The 21,624-nt window shown below is 41.7% G+C and overlaps 1 pseudogene; it reads right to left on the bottom strand.

The window, feature by feature from the left end:
• Positions 1–2,716: 2,716 nt before the first annotated feature.
• LOC127664698 (60S ribosomal protein L13-like) lies at positions 2,717–3,659 on the bottom strand (annotated as a pseudogene).
• Positions 3,660–21,624: the final 17,965 nt, after the last annotated feature.

Raw genomic sequence — 21,624 nt, 5'->3', positions numbered from 1 at the left:
TGGACATGTTTCTTGGCAGCCATTACTCTATCCTTAAGGAGTTCATAGATGGCGTTCAGGTTCTTAGATATTAACATCTCAGCAGTTGCATGGTTCAAGGTGGAGGCAGGACTGTGGAAGTGTGCCTTGTAAGTAAAGCACACACCAAACTATTGAGTGTTCTGAGGATCAAGTTTGATCCCCAATACCCATATACAAAGCTAGATTCCCAGAACTCCTAAGGTGAAATGGGAGTTTGCAGGCTAGCTACCCTGGCAGCAGCTGAGTAAGGAAGACCCTACTTCAACAAGTTGGAAAACAAGAACCCAACTCCTGAAAGTTGTTCTTTGATCTCTGCACATATGCTATAGCTATGCGTTTCATGCTGGCTAGTCTTGAAATCATTTCTGTGTCAAAGCCACACATCTTAGTTTGTCCTGAGTTGAGATCCCTTGAAAGATTAGGGAAGCTCCTTAGACAGTAGACTAAAGGAATAGAAGAGAGGATCTAGAAATAAGCCCAAGCAACTACAGACACCTGATCCTGAAAAAAAGCGAGGAATATTCAGCCTCTGATATCCACATGTAGAAGAATGAAACTAGATCCCTGTCTGTCACTATGGAGCCTAAATTGTATTAAATTAAATTAAATTGTATTAAAGATCTTACTGTGAAATAACTGTTTCTTTGAAACTACTGAAGGAAAATACTTCAGGATCTAGGCATAGGAGCTAGACGGATGGCTTAGCAGTTAGGAGTTAGTAATGCTCTTAAGGGAGACCTGAGTTTGCTTCCTAGCACCCACATAGGGTAGCTCACAACCACCTGTAACTTCTGCTCTGGGAGATCCAACACCTCTGGCAGGTGCGCATAAACACACATACACAGACACACACACACAGGTGCACACACACACACACACACACCTTTTTTACAAAAAAAACTCTTAATCTAGATATTAGTGATTACTTTCTGAATAAGACTCCAAAACCTCTGGAAATAACAAGAATTCCAAATACCTGACTTATCTCATTGATTTGATAAGGTCACTTGGTCCCTGATGTGCCTGAGTCTACAAAAGAGTTTCCCAGAGTAAAATAGGTGTGACTAACTTGTTCCTAAATACTTAAGGCTGTGCATTTGCTGCCCTCTGGTGGCAGTTTGAAGTTGATGAACTTGGGATCCTCAACTATAGGACAGAGGGGTACCACAGGGCTACCAGGCCCAGTTCCCTGTAGAATAACTTTTACTTCCTGAGGCTTGTGCACATTTAAGCCATATGTTTCCCTTTTGCAGCTACATGTCCTGGTATTCAATCTTTCCTCTAGCTCTGAGAAATCAACTACAACTAGGCCTTTTCGGTTCAACAATTCTTATTAAGAACTATCTCTTATCAAAGAAATGAAGCTGAAACTAGAAATAAGATATATTGCCCTCAAAGTAATCAAAGTTTCTGCCTCATACCAGAAAACTTTTTAACAGCTACCTGATAGTGTCTTCTAGGGAGTGCTTTGAGAGCTGACTAACTGAATTGTTTTGGATGGAGTCAAAGGCAAATCTTTTGCACTGTGTTTCCTATGGTATGACAAATGACCATCTAAACAATGATGAGAAATTCCAAGTCCAGTATCTCACAAAGTACAACTAAAGGATGGGAAACACGAGTGGGCAAAAGGCATTAATCCAGGAGGAACATCTGTTCTACTCAGAGGATGAAACTAGTTAGGAGTTCTAAGAACTGATATTGAAGAAATGAGGAGCATCAGGCTTTTACCACAAGAAACTTCCTCTTCTATTTTTCCAACATAATTTGAACTCGACACAATAAGAAATCTGAAACCCTGTAGGTATCAAATTACAGGAAAATGATATTCTGTAATTCTGTCTTCACACCAAGGAGTTCCTTTTTAATGAACTGGTATTTAATTTTCTCTCGAGAACATTTAGAGTGTTCCTAACTCACAGGGGGAATTTCCAACCACTTCTCACCTACCTTTGTTATTTCCAGAGGGAGCAGCAGGTTCACCATGGGACTCAGGCCAGTCCAGGAATGCCGCACATCTGTGGTGTGTTAAGAGATGACTCTGGCTTCTGAGGCTGCATTTAATAAAGGAAAGCAATAGTGGCGTGATGGGCCCAGAGACCACAGACTTTGGAAAAACAAAGCCAGTCACCACATGCCCCTTGGTATTTTGAGCAATAATGTTCAACACAGAGAGTTAGCTACTAAAAAGTACAGTTGTCTAGAAATATTGCAAATGCCAACTACTAGTGTATGGTCTGTCAGCTCCCCATCTTCCTTAATATTTACTCTAAGCAAGTATAAATTTAGCATCCTTCATTTGGGGAGAATTCTGGAGAGAAAGGAAGAAGAAACCCTAAGCACATACCCATGTGCTACATGGAATGAGGATCTCTAGGAAACCTGTCCAACCATCAGCCTGGGCCTAAACAAACCTAACTGTGGCCATCCTCTCTGTTGAGAAGACTTTAGGGTGGAAATCTGTGGTTGAAAGTGATGTGTTTGGGTGTCAACTAACTAGATGTACATTTGTAATGATAAATATTGTCAGCTTGACACCTCTAGCCCTACCTGTGAAGGTGTTTCCAGAGGTTCAATTGAAGAGTAAAAGATTCACCTTGAATGTAGGCAGCACCAGCCCATGGTCTATGTTCTTGGACTGAATAAACAGAGAAAAGGGAGAACGCTGAGTACTAGCATTCATCTCTAGTACTAGCACTACAGATACAAAGAGACTGGCCATCCATATCAGTGCCACTATGCCTCCCCTGCCACAGTGGATTGGATCTCAAATTCTAAGCCAAAATAACTCCTTCCTTCCTACATTTTTTTCTTTATGGAAAAGTTACTGCAACTCTCCAACCGCACATTACTTTTTCCTTTCAATGTCTTGCTCTGCAGCCTCCTTTGCCCTTTTTGCTTGGATGCCGAAGAGCCAGGCATTGGCATGGGCCATGTGAAGACTGGCAAAAGCCTTGACTCTGGCTTTTTCCTTTTTGTACACATTCCGGGTGGCATCACAGGTCCTGTAGCTGTGTGGACCAATTTAAGGTCTTCAGCAGAACTGTCTCCCTTCTTTGGTGTAGAAGGCTTCCTGGGAACAGTATGAGCTTGGAGCAATACTCCTTTAGGCGCTGCACGTTGGCCTGTAGTGATTCAATGGATTTGCTTTGCTTCCTTCAGTCCACAAAGATGCCGATGGGGTAACCCATTTTCAGTGTGGATACAAGACACCCTGAGTTCTTCCAGGCTGAAGCACCTGCCAGTTCGGACCCCAGCCTAGACCTTGGTGTGGTATCTAACTGTACAGAACTTCACTATGAGCCTGATGGAATGAGACTCGGGACAAGGGGCCATGCAACGTGCTTTCACCTGCCGGGCCTTGCATCTGCAGATCTTGCGTGCTGGCTAGTTGAACCAAGTGCCCACTTGCTGCTCCCAATCTTGTTGAAGTGGGGCTTCAGGATCATGCCATATTGGCTGGGTGCCATGGCTGCCTAAGGCCGCGAGTGAGAGAAGAACCCCTTCCTTCCTTCCTTATCTTACCTTACTTTTGTCAGCTATTCTGTCACAGCCATGAGAAAAAGTACAACCTAGCAAGAACTCCAGATGCCCAGGTGACATGTTAGACTGTCTTTCCCAGCACTGTAAACACTATTCGTTGAACATAAAAACTGAATAGAGGCGGCGGCAGCAGCGGCAGCAGCGGCAGCAGTGGCTGCTCCAGCTGAAGGGCCATCAGCAGTGGAACCAAGGCGTCACAGGGACCAGTTAGGCCCTGCGCCCACGACCACTGACCTTCGCTGACCAGCCGGACAGCAAGCAGCTGCAGTTGTGCGGCGCCTTTCCTGCACGGAGGCCACTTCAGAACTCGGCCTCCCACCAGTCAGGAGAGGAGGATCCATCTTGGTTCCGTACTCCAGGAATCGGACAGACTGAGGTACACAAACATAATCCGAGGCCAACACCGCGGTGGTCTGAGCCCGACGGGCGTTGGCCTGCACCCAGGCCCTGGGCGGGTCGGGGGGCCATCGGGGTGCCAACCCAACCAGGAGGTTTTTTGCCCAGGCCTGCGAGCGCGCCGCCGCCATTTTGCCTGCAGGACGACAGAGAGCTCAGGCGGGCAGACCTGTAACAGGCATAGCCTAAGGCTAACAAAGCGGGGGTCCAGGCCCCAAAAGGCACAGGACTGACCCCAAGAACTGGGCGGCTTGGTGGGCCATCTGTGAGTCAACCCGCCCAGGTGTTTGTTAGCAAAGCAGACTCTCCCGGCGCTTTCAGGGAGCGCCGGCGCACACGCCCGCCATCCTAGTCACCTGGCAAACCCAATTAACAGTCAAAGCCATAGGGGAACTTTGCTCGGACCTTGGCCTCACAGGCTTTTGCCTGGACTCAGGGACTGGGCGGCCAGGCTAACCTTGTGTGCGATAGCCCGGTTGGCAGATCGGCTGCCCAGCGGAGTGAGCGGAACTCAGGGGAGGTCACAGTAGCATACACCATCGGCACTCCCGGGGAGTGCACACGGGCTCCATCTGCTCCACAGACACAATCTGGGGCAAGGCCTCAGGCAGAAGGCCTTAGCTCTACTCTCTCCGCTTCCGGATCCAGATCAGCCTGGGCGGCAGCATTACATCTCCAAGTCCTGCAAGTGGCTAGCTGGGCTTCCGGGCGGCCAGCTGGGAGAAGTCAGTGTGCTCCAGTGAATCCAGCGGGCCCCAGCGGGAGCCTTCGGGTGCCTGCTTTGGGATCTGAACAGCCTGGGCAGCAGCACACTGTCTACAAGCAGTGCAGGAGGTAAGCTGTGCACCAGAGGCCAACTGGGAAGGGGCAGCTTGCACTGGTGAGTCCAGCACTGACAAGATAAACTAACACCAGTGAGATCTAGATGGCAAAAGGCAAACGCAGGAACGTCACTAACAGAAATCAAGGCAATATGGCAACATCTGAACCCAATTCTCCTCTACCAACATGTCCTGGATACCCCATCACACCAGTAAAACAAGATTTGGATTTAAAATCACTGGTCATGATGCTGGTACAGGAACACATGAAGGTCATACGTAAAGAAATTCAGGAGACAATGGATCAAAAGGTAGAAGCCCTTGCAAGGGAAACACAAAAATCATTGAAAGAAATCCAGGAGAATACAAAAGCCAACAAGGAGGAAATGCAAAAAACACTTAAAGAAATACAGGAGAACTTTGCTCAACAGGCTGAGGTCATGAAAGACGAAACACAAAAATCTCTTAAAGAAATACAGGAGAACTTTGGTCAACAGGCTGAGCTCATGAATGAGAAAACACAAAAATCTCTTAAAGAATTACAGGAAAACACAAACATGCAAGTGAAGGAGCTAAGCAAAACCATCCAGGATCTAAAATCAGAAGTAGAAACAACTAAGAAAACTCAAAGGGAGACAACTTTGGAGATAGAAAGCCTTGGGAAGAAATCAGGGGACAGAGATACAAATATCAACAACAGAATACAAGAGATAGAAGAAAGAATCTCAGATGCTGAAGATTCCATAGAAACCATGGACTCAACAGTTAAAGAAAATGCAAAATGCAAAAAGCTTGTAACCCAAAATATCCAGGAAATCCAGGACACAATGAGAAGACCAAACCTAAGGATTATAGGCATAGAGGAGAGTGAAGATTTACAACTTAAAGGGCCAGCAAATATCTTCAATAAAATTATGGAAGAAAACTTCCCTAACCTAAAGAGAGAGATGCCCATGAATATACAAGAAGCCTACAGAACTCCAAACAGACTGGACCAGAACAGAAATACTTCCCGTCACATAATAATCAAAACACCAAATGTTCTAAACAAAGAAAGAATACTAAAGGCAGTAAGAGAAAAAGGCCAAGTAACATATAAAGGAAGACCTATCAGAATCACAGCAGACTTTTCACCTGAGACTATGAAGGCTAGAAGGTCCTGGGCAGATCTCATGCAGACTCTAAGAGAACACAAATGCCAACCAAAACTACTATATCCAGCAAAACTCTCAATCACCATAGATGGAGAAACTAAGATATTTCATGACAAAACCAAGTTTACCCAATATCTATCCACAAACCCGGCCCTAAAAAGGATAATAGGAGGACAACACCAATACAAGGAGGGAAACTTCACCCTGGAAAAAGCAAGATAGTAACCTTTCATCAAACCCAAAAGAAGTTAAGCATTCAAATTTAAAAAATAACGTCAAAAATGATAGGAAGTAACAATCACTATTCCTTAATATCTCTTAACATCAATGGACTTAATGCCCCAATAAAAAGACACAGACTAACTGAATGGATACGTAAACAGGACCCTACATTTTGCTGCTTACAGGAAACACACCTCAGGGTCAAAGACAAACACTACCTTAGAGTAAAAGGCTGGAAGACAATTTTACAAGCAAATGGTCTCAGGAAACAAGCTGGAGTAGCCATTTTAATATCAGATAAAATTGACTTTCAACCCAAAGTCATCAAAAGAGACCCTGAGGGACACTTCTTGCTGGTCAAAGGAAAAATACAAAAAGAAGAACTGACAATCCTGAACATCTATGCCCCAAATGTAAGGGCACCCTCTTTTGTAAAAGAAACTTTATTAAAACTAAAAGCACACATTGCACCTAACACAATAATTGTGGGTGACTTCAACACTGCACTTTCCTCAATGGACCGATCAGGAAAACAGAAACTAAACAGGGACACAATGAAACTAATTGAAGCTTTGGACCAATTAGATTTAACAGATATATATAGAACATTCTATCCTAAAACAAAAGAATATACCTTTTTCTCAGCACCTCATGGTACCTTCTCCAAAATCGACCATATAATTGGTCACAAGACAGACCTCAACAAATATAAGAAGATCGAACTAATCCCATGCCTCCTATCTGATCACTATGGAGTAAAAGTGGTCTTCAATAGCAACAGAAACAACAGAAAGCCCACATACACGTGGAAACTGAACAATACTCTACTCAATGATACCTTGGTCAAGGAAGAAATAAAGAAAGAAATTAAAGACTTTTTAGAACACAATGAAAATGAAAACACAACATACCCAAATCTATGGGACACAATGAAAGCAGTGCTAAGAGGAAAACTCATAGCCCTGAGTGCCTCCAAAAAGAAAATGGAGAGAGCATACATTACCAGCTTAATGACACACCTGAAAGCCCTGGAACAAAAAGAAGCTATTTCGCCCAGGAGGAGTAGAAGGCAGGAAATCATCAAACTCAGGGCCGAAATCAATCAAGTAGAAACAAAGAGAACCATACAAAAAATCAACAATACCAGGAGCTGGTTCTTTGAGAAAATCAACAAGATAGATAAACCCTTAGCCAGAATGACCAAAGGGCACAGAGAAAGTATCCAAATTAACAAACTTAGAAATGAAAAGGGAGATATAACAACGGAAACGGAGGAAATCCAAAAAATCATCAGATCCTACTACAAGAGCCTATACTCAACACAACTGGAGAATCTGGAGGAAATGGACAATTTCCTTGACAGATACCAAATACCAAAATTAAATCAGGACCAACTAGACCATCTAAACAGTCCCATAATGCCTAAAGAAATAGAAGGAGTCATAGAAAGTCTTCCAACCAAAAAAAGCACAGGACCAGATGGCTTCAGTGCAGAATTCTACCAGACCTTCAAAGAAGAGTTAACACCAATACTCTTCAAACTATTCCACAAAATAGAAACAGAAGGAACACTACCCAATTCCTTCTACGAAGCCACAATTACGCTGATACCAAAGCCACACAAAGATCCAACAAAGAAAGAGAACTTCAGACCAATTTCCCTTATGAACATCGATGCAAAAATACTCAATAAAATTCTTGCCAACCGAATCCAAGAACACATCAAAACGATCATCCACCATGATCAAGTAGGCTTTATCCCAGGAATGCAGGGTTGGTTCAATATACGGAAATCCATCAATACAATCCACTACATAAACAAACTCAAAGAACAAAACCACATGGTCATTTCATTGGATGCTGAAAAAGCATTTGACAAAATTCAGCATCCCTTCATGCTTAAAGTCTTGGAGAGAACAGGAATTCAAGGCCCATACCTAAACATAGTAAAAGCAATATACAGCAAACCGGTAGCCAGTATCAAACTAAATGGAGAGAAACTTGAAGCAATCCCACTGAAATCAGGGACCAGACAAGGCTGCCCCCTTTCTCCTTATCTTTTCAATATTGTACTTGAGGTACTAGCTCGGGCAATTCGACAACATAAGGAGGTCAAAGGGATACAAATTGGAAAGGAAGAAGTCAAACTATCATTATTTGCAGACGACATGATCGTCTACCTAAGTGACCCAAAGAACTCCACTAGAGAACTCCTACAGCTGATAAACAACTTCAGCAAAGTGGCAGGTTATAAAGTCAACTCAAGCAAATCAGTGGCCTTCCTATACTCAAAGGATAAGCAGGCTGAGAAAGAAATTAGGGAAATGACCCCCTTCACAATAGCCACAAACAGTATAAAGTATCTTGGGGTGACTCTCACCAAACATGTGAAAGATCTGTATGACAAGAACTTCAAGACTCTGAAGAAGGAAATGGAAGAAGACCTCAAAAAATGGGAAAACCTCCCATGCTCATGGATCGGCAGAATCAATATAGTTAAAATGGCCATTTTGCCTAAAGCACTATACAGATTCAATGCAATACCCATCAAAATCCCAACTCAATTCTTCACAGAGCTAGAAAGAGCAATTATCAAATTCATCTGGAACAACAAAAAACCCAGGATAGCTAAAACTATTCTCAGCAACAAAAGGAAATCTGGGGGAATCAGTATCCCTGACCTCAAGCAATACTACAGAGCAATAGTGTTAAAAACTGCATGGTATTGGTACAGTGACAGACAGGAGGATCAATGGAACAGGATTGAAGATCCAGAAATGAACCCACACACCTATGGCCACTTGATCCTCGACAAAGAGGCTGAAAACATCCAATGGAAAAAAGATAGCCTTTTCAACAAATGGTGCTGGTTCAACTGGAGGTCAGCATGCAGAAGAATGCGAATTGATCCATCCTTGTCTCCTTGTACTAAGCTCAAATCCAAATGGATCAAGGACCTCCACATAAAGCCAGACACTCTGAAGCTAATAGAAAAAAAACTGGGGAAGACCCTTGAGGACATCGGTACAGGGAGAAAGTTTCTGAACAGAACACCAATAGCGTATGCTCTAAGAGCAAGAATTGACAAATGGGACCTCATAAAATTACAAAGTTTCTGTAAGGCAAAGGACACCATCAAGAGGACAAATCGGCAACCAACAAATTGGGAAAAGATCTTCACCAATCCTACATCAGATAGAGGGCTAATATCCAATATATATAAAGAACTCAAGAAGTTAGACTCCAGAAAACCAAACAACCCTATTAAAAAATGGGGTACAGAGTTAAACAAAGAATTCTCACCTGAAGAACTTCGGATGGCGGAGAAGCATCTTAAAAAATGCTCAACTTCATTAGTCATTAGGGAAATGCAAATCAAAACAACCCTAAGATTTCATCTTACACCAGTCAGAATGGCTAAGATTAAAAATTCAGGAGACAGCAGGTGTTGGAGAGGGTGTGGAGAAAGAGGAACACTCCTCCACTGCTGGTGGGGTTGCAAATTGGTACAACCACTCTGGAAATCAGTCTGGCGGTTCCTCCGAAAACTGGGCACCTTACTTCCAGAAGATCCTGCTATACCACTCCTGGGCATATACCCAGAAGACTCCCCACCATGTAATAAGGATACATGTTCTACTATGTTCATAGCAGCCCTATTTGTAATTGCCAGATGCTGGAAAGAACCCAGGTATCCCTCAACAGAAGAGTGGATGCAAAAAATGTGGTATATCTACACAATGGAGTACTATTCAGCCATTAGAAACAATGAATTCATGAAATTCTTAGGCAAATGGATGGAGCTAGAGAATATCATACTAAGTGAGGTAACCCAGACTCAAAAGGTGAATCATGGTATGCACTCACTAATAAGTGGATATTAACCTAGAAAACTGGAATACCCAAAACATAATCCACACATCAAATGAGGTACAAGAAGAAAGGAGGAGTGGCCCCTGGTTCTGGAAAGACTCAGTGAAACAGTATTCAGCAAAACCAGAACGGGGAAGTGGGAAGGGGTAGGTGGGAGGACAGGGGAAGAGAAGGGGGCTTGCGGGACTTTCGGGGAGTGGGGGGGCTAGAAAAGGGGAAATCATTTGAAATGTAAATAAATTATATCGAATAATAAAAAAAAAAAAAAAAAAACTGAATAGAAAGAAACAAATATAAAAAGAAATGAATATAAAAAAAATTTTGCTAGTGCAGATAAATTTTTTATAGTCTGTCTTATTCTCTTTTTTTATAATTATAACAAAAAGTATGTAGCTGAGTTCTTTATAAAGTTGGGTTTTTTATTCTATATATTTTTCATTTACATTTCAAATTATTTCCACTTTCCAGGACCCCCGCCCCAAAAGTCCTATAAGTCCTCTTCCCTTCCCCTGTTCCCCAATCACCCCCTTCCTGCTTCCCTGTCCTGGTATTCCCCTACACTGTTGCACTAAGCCTTTCTAGGACCAGGGGTCTCTCCTTCCTCCTTCTTGGACATCATTTGATATGTGAATTTTTTCCTGGGTATTCCAAGTGTCTGGGCTAATATCCACTTATTAGTGAGTACATACTATGTGTGTTCTTTTGTGATTGGGTCACCTCACTCAGGATGACATTTTCCAGTTCTACAATTTGCCTAATAATTTCATGAATTCATTGTTTTTAATAGCTGAGTAGTATTCCAAAGTGTAAATATACCACACTTTCTGTATCCATTCCATTGTTGAGGGATATCTGGGTTCTTCCCAGCTTCTGGCTATTATAAATATGGTTGCTATGAACATAGTTGAGCATGTATCCTTATTACATGCTGGGGAATCCTCTGATATGCCCAGAAGTGGTATAGCTGGGTCCTCTGGTAGTATTATGCCCAGTTTTCTGAGGAACTGCCAGACTGATTTCCAGAGTGGTTGTACCAGCTTGCAACCCTACCAGCAGTGGAGGAGTGTTCCTCTTTCTCCACCTCCTCACCAGCACCTGTTTTCTCCTGAGTTTTTGATCTTAGCCATTCTGACTGGTGTGAGGTGAAATCTCAGGGTTGTTTTGATTTGCATTTCCCTGATGACTAAGGATGTTGAACATTTCTTTAGGTGTTTCTCAGTCATTTGATATTCCTCAGGGTAAAAATTCTTTGTTTAGCTCTGTACCCCATTTTTAATAGGGTATTTTGGCTTTCTGGAGTCTATATTCTTGCCTGGAATAACAAAAAAACAAGGATAGCTAAAACTATTCTCAACAGTAAAAGAACTTCTGGAGGAATCAGTATCCCAGACCTCAAGCAGTACTACAGAGCAATAGTGTTAAAAACTGCATGGTATTGGTACAGTGACGGGCAGGTTGGTCAATGGAATAGAACTGAAGACCCAGAAATGAACCCACACACCTATGGTCACTTGATCTTTGACAAAGGAGCTACAACCATCCAGTGGAATAAAAAGATAGCCTTTTCAACAAATGGTGCTGGTTCAACTAGAGGTCAGCATGCAGAAGAATGCAAATCAATCCATTCTTATCTCCTTGTACTAAGCTCAAGTCCAAGTGGATCAAGGACCTCCACATAAAACCAGACACACTGAAACTAATAGAAAAGAAACTGGGGAAGACCCTTGAGGACATGGGCACAGGGGAATAGTTCCTGAACAGAACACCAATAGCTTATGCTCTAAGATCAAGAATTGACAAATGGGACCTCATAAAATTACAAAGTTTCTGTAAGGCAAAGGACACTGTCAAAAGGACAAAATGGCTACCAACAAATTGGGAAAAGATCTTTACCAACCCTACATCAAAGGGCTTATATCCAAGATACACAAAGAACTAAAGTTGGGTTTTTTTAGTTCATAGTATGGCAGCTGAAAGTCCACTAGTGAATAGCTCCATGTCTTTACCTCCCAGTAAATGTTTCAAGGTAGATGGTGTTAATACGGTGAGAACATGTGAGAAAGAGATCACATGACATGGCTAAAATCCTGAAAAGTTTGGGGGCCAGGTTCACTCATTTATTTATTTGACAAGAAAGTATTTTTATTGCTACAAAAGAAGGCTAGGAGTAGGAGTAAGACTCTCTCATTAATATATTCATAAAGCACTAAAAACCAGTGCTTATGTTGTATCTGCTTTTCTTACAGTTAGTAAAACATAATGTTTTCTAAGCCTGGAGGACTTTCTCCAGACTACTGCTTTTCCTGGGAAATACCCAATGAAGAGTTCCTCAAGAAAGGCCTCTCTGAAGACTGCACTCATCTTCTCTCTCTATAAATGCCCAATGATATATTTTCTGCAATACTATGCATAACAAAGGCGCTCTGTACACCTAGTCACATGAAACAACCACATAGTAAGTCCTGTTCACGTCCCATCTGACAGGTGCATGGTGCTTGATTAGCCACATGCAAGGTTCTAGTTTCCACCCTAAGTACAGTGATGGGGGAGAGGCAAAGAAAAAACTACGTGATTTGTCCTCAGAAATGAACCCAGCAATATGCCCTTCACCCTCATACTGCCACCTCCATCCCCCTCTCACTCCTACATCCCTCTCATGCTCTAATCCAAGCAATAGGATGGTCTGAAACAATGCGAATATGGATCAACCTTGTCCATCAGGCCGTTTACTATTGAGGCCTGAGCAGCTGTGACTCAGCTTGGCCGGGATAGAGTACTGTGTAAGTCATACCTTGTCACTCCTGATGCTTGCTTAGTATGAGGCTATGTGAACCTAGATATGTAACCAGGTCTCACACAAACAGTGCTACTACATTGCTATACCAAGCCTGCACACGAGGCTTAATGAAGTAATGCTAACACCAACTGCAAGGGCCCAGTGACAGACAAGGCATGCAACTTAATGCCACAATCAGTGAAATTAGTACCATTTTCCTTTTGTCTTCTCTTTCCCCAGGCAAGCTATCCTCCAGGCAGTGGTTCTCACTAGAGTTTCTTTTGTTTCATTCCCTCAGGGAAATTTGAAAATGTCTGTAAACATTTTTGATACTTATCACTTTGGATAGAAAATGGTTCTACTGTATCTAGAGACTGGAGTTCAGAAACAATTAAACAACATAGAAGATATAAGATCGCCCTTCACCTACCACATCACAACTCAGGCCACTGAGAATCACCTAATCCAAAATGTCAATAGCTAAAGAATTCAGTATCATGGGGCTCAATTTACCTATACTGCTTCAAGAGAGCAGAGAAAAGCTCCTAGCAATGGAAAGGGGAAGAGGATGAAAGACTGACAACCTCCCTCCCCTTGTGGGCTAATCTTCCTGTAAGATGACTGGATTGGACAGGGTACGCTACAAACCCCTATCTTTTCTCACACATTCTCTGAACAGTCCAGTTAAGTACTAACCCAGCTGAGCCAGGGAAGAGTACATGGTGGCTTTAGCCAACAGCTGAGAAGTATGTTTCTCAGAGAAACATTTAATGGGGGGACGATCAAAAGGCATGGCAGCTGATCCCCAGCTCAAGCAGTCAGTTAGCACTGCGGTCAAAAGGACAGCAAAAACTTGGTGTGGTTGATTTGTCAATCAGATGTATAAAGTCCTGGCAAAAGCATTGGCAGAGCTTGTTTCCCGCCTAAGTACCTGATACCATGGTAAGCCACACTGATTCAGTTACCCTTGGAACAGAATCCAAGTTCCAGATAGTCTCTCTCAATTCTCCCAGAGCTTTTATTAGACAGCTGACATAAAACTGGACATGGACACTTGACTGTGCTCTCTTCCTACAGTAGATCTTGGCTTTTCTCAATTGCCCTCTTCAACCTGTTGAGAGATTTGGTGGGGGTAGGAGGTAAGTGAGTTCCCTGGTGCTGTTCTTTCTCACATGAGGAAAATATGCTGATGGCTATTTTCTGCCTCCTAACTATGGCTGGACTAGAACTACAGGTTTCCTCAGCCAAGCTAAATGTCTCACTGTTGACTCCATGGAAAGATGCCATTTTCTAAACTTTTCTGACTTTGAAGTCAGTGATGGTGATGACTGCTTAGAAGAGGATGTAAAGGAGCTACCTATCAGTAGGGTATGATAAAGGGTGCATGATGAAGTTAATGGAGCAATGCCACTATCTCTGCCTTCATTTTGTCCTTTGCTTGGCATATCAAATGGTGTGCTAGCATGATAAGGACCCAACACATTCTAAATTCTGAAATTCTGTTCAGTTTTCCAAAAGGAGGATCTTGGTCTATCTAGTCAAAGCAGTCTTACAAGTTATTTATACTGAAAGTTATTTGTATTTTCACCGAAGTCACCCAAGACAATATGGGTACAGCTTCCAGGTCCTGTGCTATTGCTAGAAGAGGGAACATGCATGCCTAAGCCTCAGGCTGTCAAGTAATTCTTGCTAACTGGCTGCATCCATGCCCTAGTCTCAGGCTCTATCTTTCTCCCTCTCCTATCCCCCCTCCCCGCCCCCCCCCCAAAAAAACTATTTTTGAGAGAATTGAGTTCTACTGTTAATTAAATTAATCCCTTTTCCAGGCAGCACCTCCAGTGAACTAACTGATCACTTTTCTACTAGTCTCTCTAAACCTCTTAAAGGTTCAACCACTTCAATACAGTCACACCTAGCACATGAGCCTCTAGGGAACACACTCAATATCCAAAGCACTGTCTCTTATTCTGTCATCTTCATATGTAATCAGGTCAATATGTATACACATATTCAAGCACAAGGCAGAGAACAGTGTCCACTGTCTGTCTTCAGAAAATTAAGCAAAGTTGTTCTCTCTGCTTCTGCCTTCTCTGCTGCTTTTCTTTGCTTCTGAGATTCTATTTCTTGCTGATCTTAATTTAACTCTAACTGATCTACGTGGCAACTGCAGCTCTCCTCCTCTGCATGGGGACCCCTGAGATCTCCCAAATCAGAGAGTTTTTATACTTGTTTGACATAATTCTTGTGTGAATAATGATCATTTCTCCTTTTATAAATGTTGTACCTTTTCCCATTGTTTTCTGTTTTTAGAGGCATCCCAATATCTTAGGACACATTTTCAAGAGAAGAACCAATATCTCATTCCAGAAAAATAGCAGCTTGCCTTGTCTTTTTTTGTAAAAGCAGTGAGTATCCAAGCTGTCTTCCCTTCCTGTGGTGATGTTTGTCACCTTATTACATAATATAGTTAATGTGAAACACTTACAGATTTACCTCTGCTATGAGTGGTTACTGAATATTACCAAATACTTTGATACATACTTATAGATAACCATACTTTCAACTTTAAACTTTTGGGGCAGGAAGTATTACAAACTGCCTTCACTAATCTTAAACTAACCCTTTGTCTGAGAAACTTACATTAGTCTGTATGTGTGTATACCCTGATGAATTCTGTTTTAATAATAACAATAGAAGTTTTATATAAGCCTAACCATAAACCACACCTACCAGAAGACCAATTAGGCCAACTACCCATGAACCCCTCCCACTCTCTAGCTTCCAACAAATCCTCAGTTGTCCCTCCCCTCCCCAATTCTGTGCTCCAGTCCCCAACTCTGACAGACACCCCCTGCCCAACCATAGGTGTCTTAGTCAGGGTTTCTATTCCTGCACAAACATCATGACCAAGAAACAAGTTGGGGAGGAAAGGGTTTATTGAGCTTACACTTCCAAACTGCTGTTCATCACTAAAGGAAATCAGGACTGGAACTCAAGCAGATCAGGAAGCAAGAGCAGATGCAGAGGCCATGGAGGGATGTTTCTTACTGGCTTGCTCAGCTTGCTTTCTTATAGAACCCAAGACTACTAGCCCAGAGATGGCACCACCCACAAGGGGCCCTCTCCACTTGATCACTAATTGAGAAAATGCCCCACAGCTGGATCTCATGGAAGCACTTCTCCAACTGAAACTCCTTTCTCTGTGACAACTCCAGCTTGTGTCAAGTTGACACACAAAACCAGCCAGTACAATAGGCCACACCTGCCAGAAGACCCGGTAGGCTGCTTACCCTCTGACTTTACCCATGCTCTTGGTTTCCCCTACCCTCACCACACACACACACACACACACACACACACACACACCTCAATCCTCCTCCCCTCTTTGATGCCATACCCTAGCATTGGGGAGACTCCATGCTGGACCAGAGGCAACACCGGCCACCAAAACTGCAAGTAGGCCATCAGCTTGCAGATCTTCTCTACTCTCTGGGTGCCCCCACCCCAACACTATCCCTAATCCCCCCCTTTATTGTCACTATGTACCTGCCTCCAAATCAAGAGGGGACTCTTTGCTAGATTAGAGGCCACAGAAAGCTCCAGAACTCTTGCCTCCAACTTGGATAGAGACCCCCTACTTAACCACAGGCCAAAGAGATCAGAAGACTAGAGAAGAAACAAAAACCAAGAAACAAAACACCCATCTAATAAAGACAAACTGAGAAATAGGCTTGTAGACCTATATTCAGATGGATACAAGAAACACACCTCAACATAAAATACAGACATCACCATGAAGTATAGGATTGGGAAAAGATATTCCAAGCAAAAGGATTGAAGAAGTAGCTGGTGTAGCCACTCTAATATCAAATAAAATAGACTTCAAGACAAAATTAATCAAAAGTGATAGGGAAGGACTCTTCATACTCATCAAAGGAAAATTCTACAAAGATGATGTTTTAATTCTTAACATCTATGCCTCAAATACAAAGGCACCCACATTTGTAAAAAAAAAAAAATTAAAGAAAAGAAACATTACTAAAGCTTAAATCACAAATTGACCCTTACACATTGATAGTAGAATATTTCAATTCCCCACTCTCAACACCAGAGAGTTCATCCAGACAAAATCTAAACAGAGAATTAGTGGACTAAATAGACATTATAAGCCAAATAGACCTAACAAATATCTATAGAACATTTCACCCAAACATAAAAGAATATACATTCTTCTCAGCACATCACAGAACTTTCTCCAAAAATCAATCATGTACTCAGTCACACACACACAAAAAAAGCCTCAACAGATACAAGAAAACTGAAAATCCCCCTGCATCCTATCAGACCATCATGGATTAAAGCTGGATGCTACAACAACAGAACAAGAGAACACCCACAAAGTCATGGAAACTGAACAACTCTACTGAATGACTACTAGGTCATGACAGAAATAAGAAAGAAATTAAAGACTTTCTAGAATTCAATGAAAATGAATGCACAACAAACTTATGGGACACAATGAAAAGTGGTGCTAAGAGGCAAGTTCATAGCACTAAGTGCCCACAGGAAAAAAAGTGGAGAGATCTCATACAAGCAAGTTAACAGAACACCTGAAAGCTCTACAAGAAGAAGCAAGGGCACACAAAAGAAGTAGAAGGCAGAAAATAATCAAACTGAGGGCTGAAATCAATAAAATACAAACAAAGAGAATAGGTTCCTTGGGAAAATTAACCAGATAAGCAAACCCTTATCCAAATTAATTAAAAGAGAAATATTATCCAAATTTGAAAAAAAATCAGACATAAAAAGGAGGACAGAACAGACACTGAGAAAATCCAAAGAATCAGTTAAGTCATGCTTTAAAAACCTATACTCCACAAAATTAGAAAACCTAAAAGAAACAGATAATTTTCTCAATAGATACTACTTAGATCAGTCAAACAACTTAAGTAACCCATAATGAAATAGAAGTAGTCATTAAACATCTTCCAACCAAAAGCAGCACAGGGTCAGACAATTTTAGTGGAGAATTCTATCAGACTTTCAAAGAAGAGTTAACATGAATACTCCTCAAATTATTCCACAAACTAGAAACAGAAAGAATATTGACAAATTCATTTTATGAGGCCACAGTCACCCTGATACACAAGCCAAAGAGTCAATAAATAAAGAGAAATACAGCCCAGTTTCCCTCATGAACATTGATGTGAAAATATTTACAATACTCGCAAACTGAATCTAAGAATACATCAAAAGACCATCTCCCATGATCAAGTAGGCTTGGTAATGCAGGGATGGACACACACACACACACACACACACAATCTGGAGTGAGGCAACCCAGTCTCCAAAAACATGGTTTATACTATCTTATAAGTGAATATTAGCTGTTAAGTAAAAAATAATCATGATACAGCCCACAGACCCAGTGAGGATAAGTAACAAGGAGGACTCTAAAGTGTATGGGGTTGGGGAGAACATGGATCTCCCTGGGAAGGGGAAATAGAATAATTTTGCAGTGGACTGTAGAAGGTGGGAATAGGAACAAAAGGGATCAAATGGAGGAGAGAGAGAGAGAGAGGGAAAGAATACAGGGAGAGATGACTGGAACTGGGAACATTTCCACTAGTACAGTGTTAACTTCCTGGAACCTATGAGGTTGACCCTAGTGAGAACTCCTAGTAATGGAGAATATGGAGCCTGAATCAGCAACTTCAGTAACCAAGCAAGGCATCTAATAGTGGGCTTGGGAAACCAACCCACCCAGAAAACCTTCAACCCACAGCCTACCTATCCTGCCTGTAAAAAGTGTCAGAGCTAGTGAGAGTGGCCAACAATGACTGGTCTAACTTGAGGCTCATGCCATAAGAGGAAGTCCATACCCAACACTGCTAGACTGTCAGGAAGCTGCTCAGAAACCTACAGTAGAACGAAACATAACTGGCCAAAAAAAAAAAAAAAAAAGAGAGAGTCAATGAAATGATTCCTAATGATATTCTGCTAAACTCATAGACTGATGCCTAGCACAACTATCATTAGAGAAGCTTCCCCAGCAACTGATGGGAGCAGTTGTAGAGACCCACAGCCCAACTTTAGGTAGAGCTCAGAGTAGCCCACAGAAGTGTGTGTGTGGTGGGGTGGAGATTGTAGGAGCCAGAGGGGTCCAGGACACTAGGAAAACATGGCCCACACAATCAACTAAGTATGGTTCATAGGGGCTCACAGAGATTGAAGTGACAATCACAGAGCCTACATTGGGCCTGCATTAGGTCTTCTGCAACATATTATAGTTGTTTAGCTTAAGGTTGTTATGGACTGCTAACAATGGGAGGGGGTGTCCCTGGCTCTTTTGTCTGCTCTGGGGACCCATTAACTCCTGCTGAGTTACGTCATCCAGCCTTGATATGAGTCTGTGCTTAGTCTTACTGCATCTTGTTATACAGTGTTAATGTTGATATCCCTTGGAGGCCTGTTCTTTTTTGAAGGAAACCGGAGGAGCAGAGGTAAATCTAGGGAGAGGGGAGATGTGTATGTTTATAAGGATGTAGAGGGATGGGAGGCTATGATCGGAATGTATTAATAAAGAGAACAATAAAAATGTTCATTTTGATGAGAAAAAAAGTTTTATATTGATGTTGCTGAATTAGCCTGTCGTTTTGCTTTTCATCCTTGTCTAATTTTCATATGAAGAACATTCTAAAAGAGTAAGTTGGAGAGTCTAGTCTTTTTCTTTCTATAAATAACCCTGAATTAGCTGGATTAAGAATTAATCATTTGTTCCTTGATTTCTTTTTCAATCACCAGTTGTGGTTTGAATAAAAATGCCCCTACAGGCCCATAGGGAGTGGTATGGTTAGGTGTGGACTTGTTTAAGTAGATGTGGCATTGTTGGTGGAAGTATGTCATGGAGGAGAGCTTTGATGTTTCAGAAGCTCAATCCAGGTCCACATACTCTCTCTTTCTGCTACCTGCTAATCCAGATGTAGAATTCTCAGCTACCTCTCCAGCACCACATCTGCCTGTGTACTTCTATCCTTCCCACAGTGACAATAATGGACTAAACTCCTGATCTGTAAGTCAGCCTCAGTTAATGTTTCCTTAGAAGAGTTGCCATCGTATGACAACTATTCATAAAAATAACCCTAATACGTCAATTAAGTATCCAAATAAGAAGTTTTGTTTGGTTTTACAGAAATTCCATAGTCACAACAAATGGAATCAACAAAAACTGAAACCTCAAAGGCATAGAACTTTTCAGTTGATGAGAGGCTGAACCAAATCTTCCTCCCTTTCTCTTTGCTTTCTTCCCATCTTGGCTCCAGTCAGGGGACACTTGTGGAAGCAAGTAGCTGTAGGCAATGAAAGCCCAGCTTTCTGCAGCAGAGTGGAAACACCGTCCCCTAGAAGCAGAAAGTACTGGATAGACCACCAGGAGGAAGAAAATAAAGAGGAAGGCAGTACTATAAGGTTTATATAGATCCTGGAATCATTTCAGCATCTCATTTCTGACCCTAATCAGCATGCCAAAGACATTAAGAACTAAAAAAAAAAAAAAATAGTTTTTAGGCTACCTAATATACACATGGAACCAAAATCTGACTGCCTATCCGCATAATGTAACTTGTGGCCTGACCCTCACCGTGTTGGTATCTCAATAAAACAAAAGTAACAACATTCCTTATAGATATTGATTAGCACACAGCCTCAAATAACATGATTGCAAAAGTATACATAATGCAATATAAAATGATTTGGCATTCAAGGTGCTAGTAAGTCTCAACTTGCACAGGAAGAAAAAAAAATGCTAACCCAGATATTAGATAGGCATCACTCATCTCTGAACAGTAGTTTTGGGTCTTCTTTTCTGATATTTGTACAGAAGAGCATACTCACACAGCAGACTTTAAAACAAAATTCACATTCATTGTAGCAGTTATAAAAGTGCTACTATAGAACACCCTTGTGCTTGTAAGATGTGATTTAGGCAATGACTTACAAAAAAAAATGAAGGTTCACGAAGCATAAGAGAAAGACAACACAAGTATGGCAAACTGTTTTCTCTCTCTCTCTCTCTCTCTCTCTCTCTCTCTCTCTCTCTCTCTCTCTCTCTCTCTTTCTCTCAAGTTAACTTGTAATTTAGATTAGGCCTAGTAAGATGTTAACAGCAATAAAAACTAGCCATACACTGTAAAGGTACATTATTAGCTTTCCTATCGTGAGGTCTCAAATTTAAGAATGACCCATTACCAGCAACACAGGTCTGATAGACCCATACAAAACTTTTCAATCTCTATAATTTCACAGTCCAGTTCTAAAAAAAAAAAAAAAAAAAAAAAAAAACCCACCTACTCCTATCTTTCTATCTTCCTTCTTTCTATCTTCCTATCTTTTTGGTTCTGCCTCTTTAGAGTACCCAGACCAGACATGCCAGGACAGGTATCCATGTGACTATAGTTAGATCACATAGTTTCAGGTTGAAAAGAAAAAAGTCCCCTATGCTTTACTTATATACCCCCTCCCTGCAAATCTGTGGCAACCCCTGGCCTTCGTAGAATCTTCATAACTTGCCCTCATTGTCATCTTTGGAATCATACATTGTAACATAAGTTTTTAAGATTGAATTTTTCTTACTTAGAAAATACACAAAAACACACCAAATTTTTTTTCAATTCTATAATTCATTTTAGTTCCAAGTAGGAGTCCATTGTGGTAGATTTACTAGAGCTATTAAAAGGTAAATTATAGCTGGGCAGTGGTGGCACACGCCTTTAATCAATCCCAGCACTTGGGAGGCAGAGGCAGGCGAATTTCTGAGTTT

The sequence above is a fragment of the Apodemus sylvaticus genome, chromosome 14, assembly GCF_947179515.1.
Source record: "Apodemus sylvaticus chromosome 14, mApoSyl1.1, whole genome shotgun sequence".
Classification (NCBI taxonomy): Eukaryota; Metazoa; Chordata; class Mammalia; order Rodentia; family Muridae; genus Apodemus; species Apodemus sylvaticus.
Note: the sequence above shows the minus strand (reverse complement) of the source record. Positions and strands in the feature narration are given on the sequence as shown.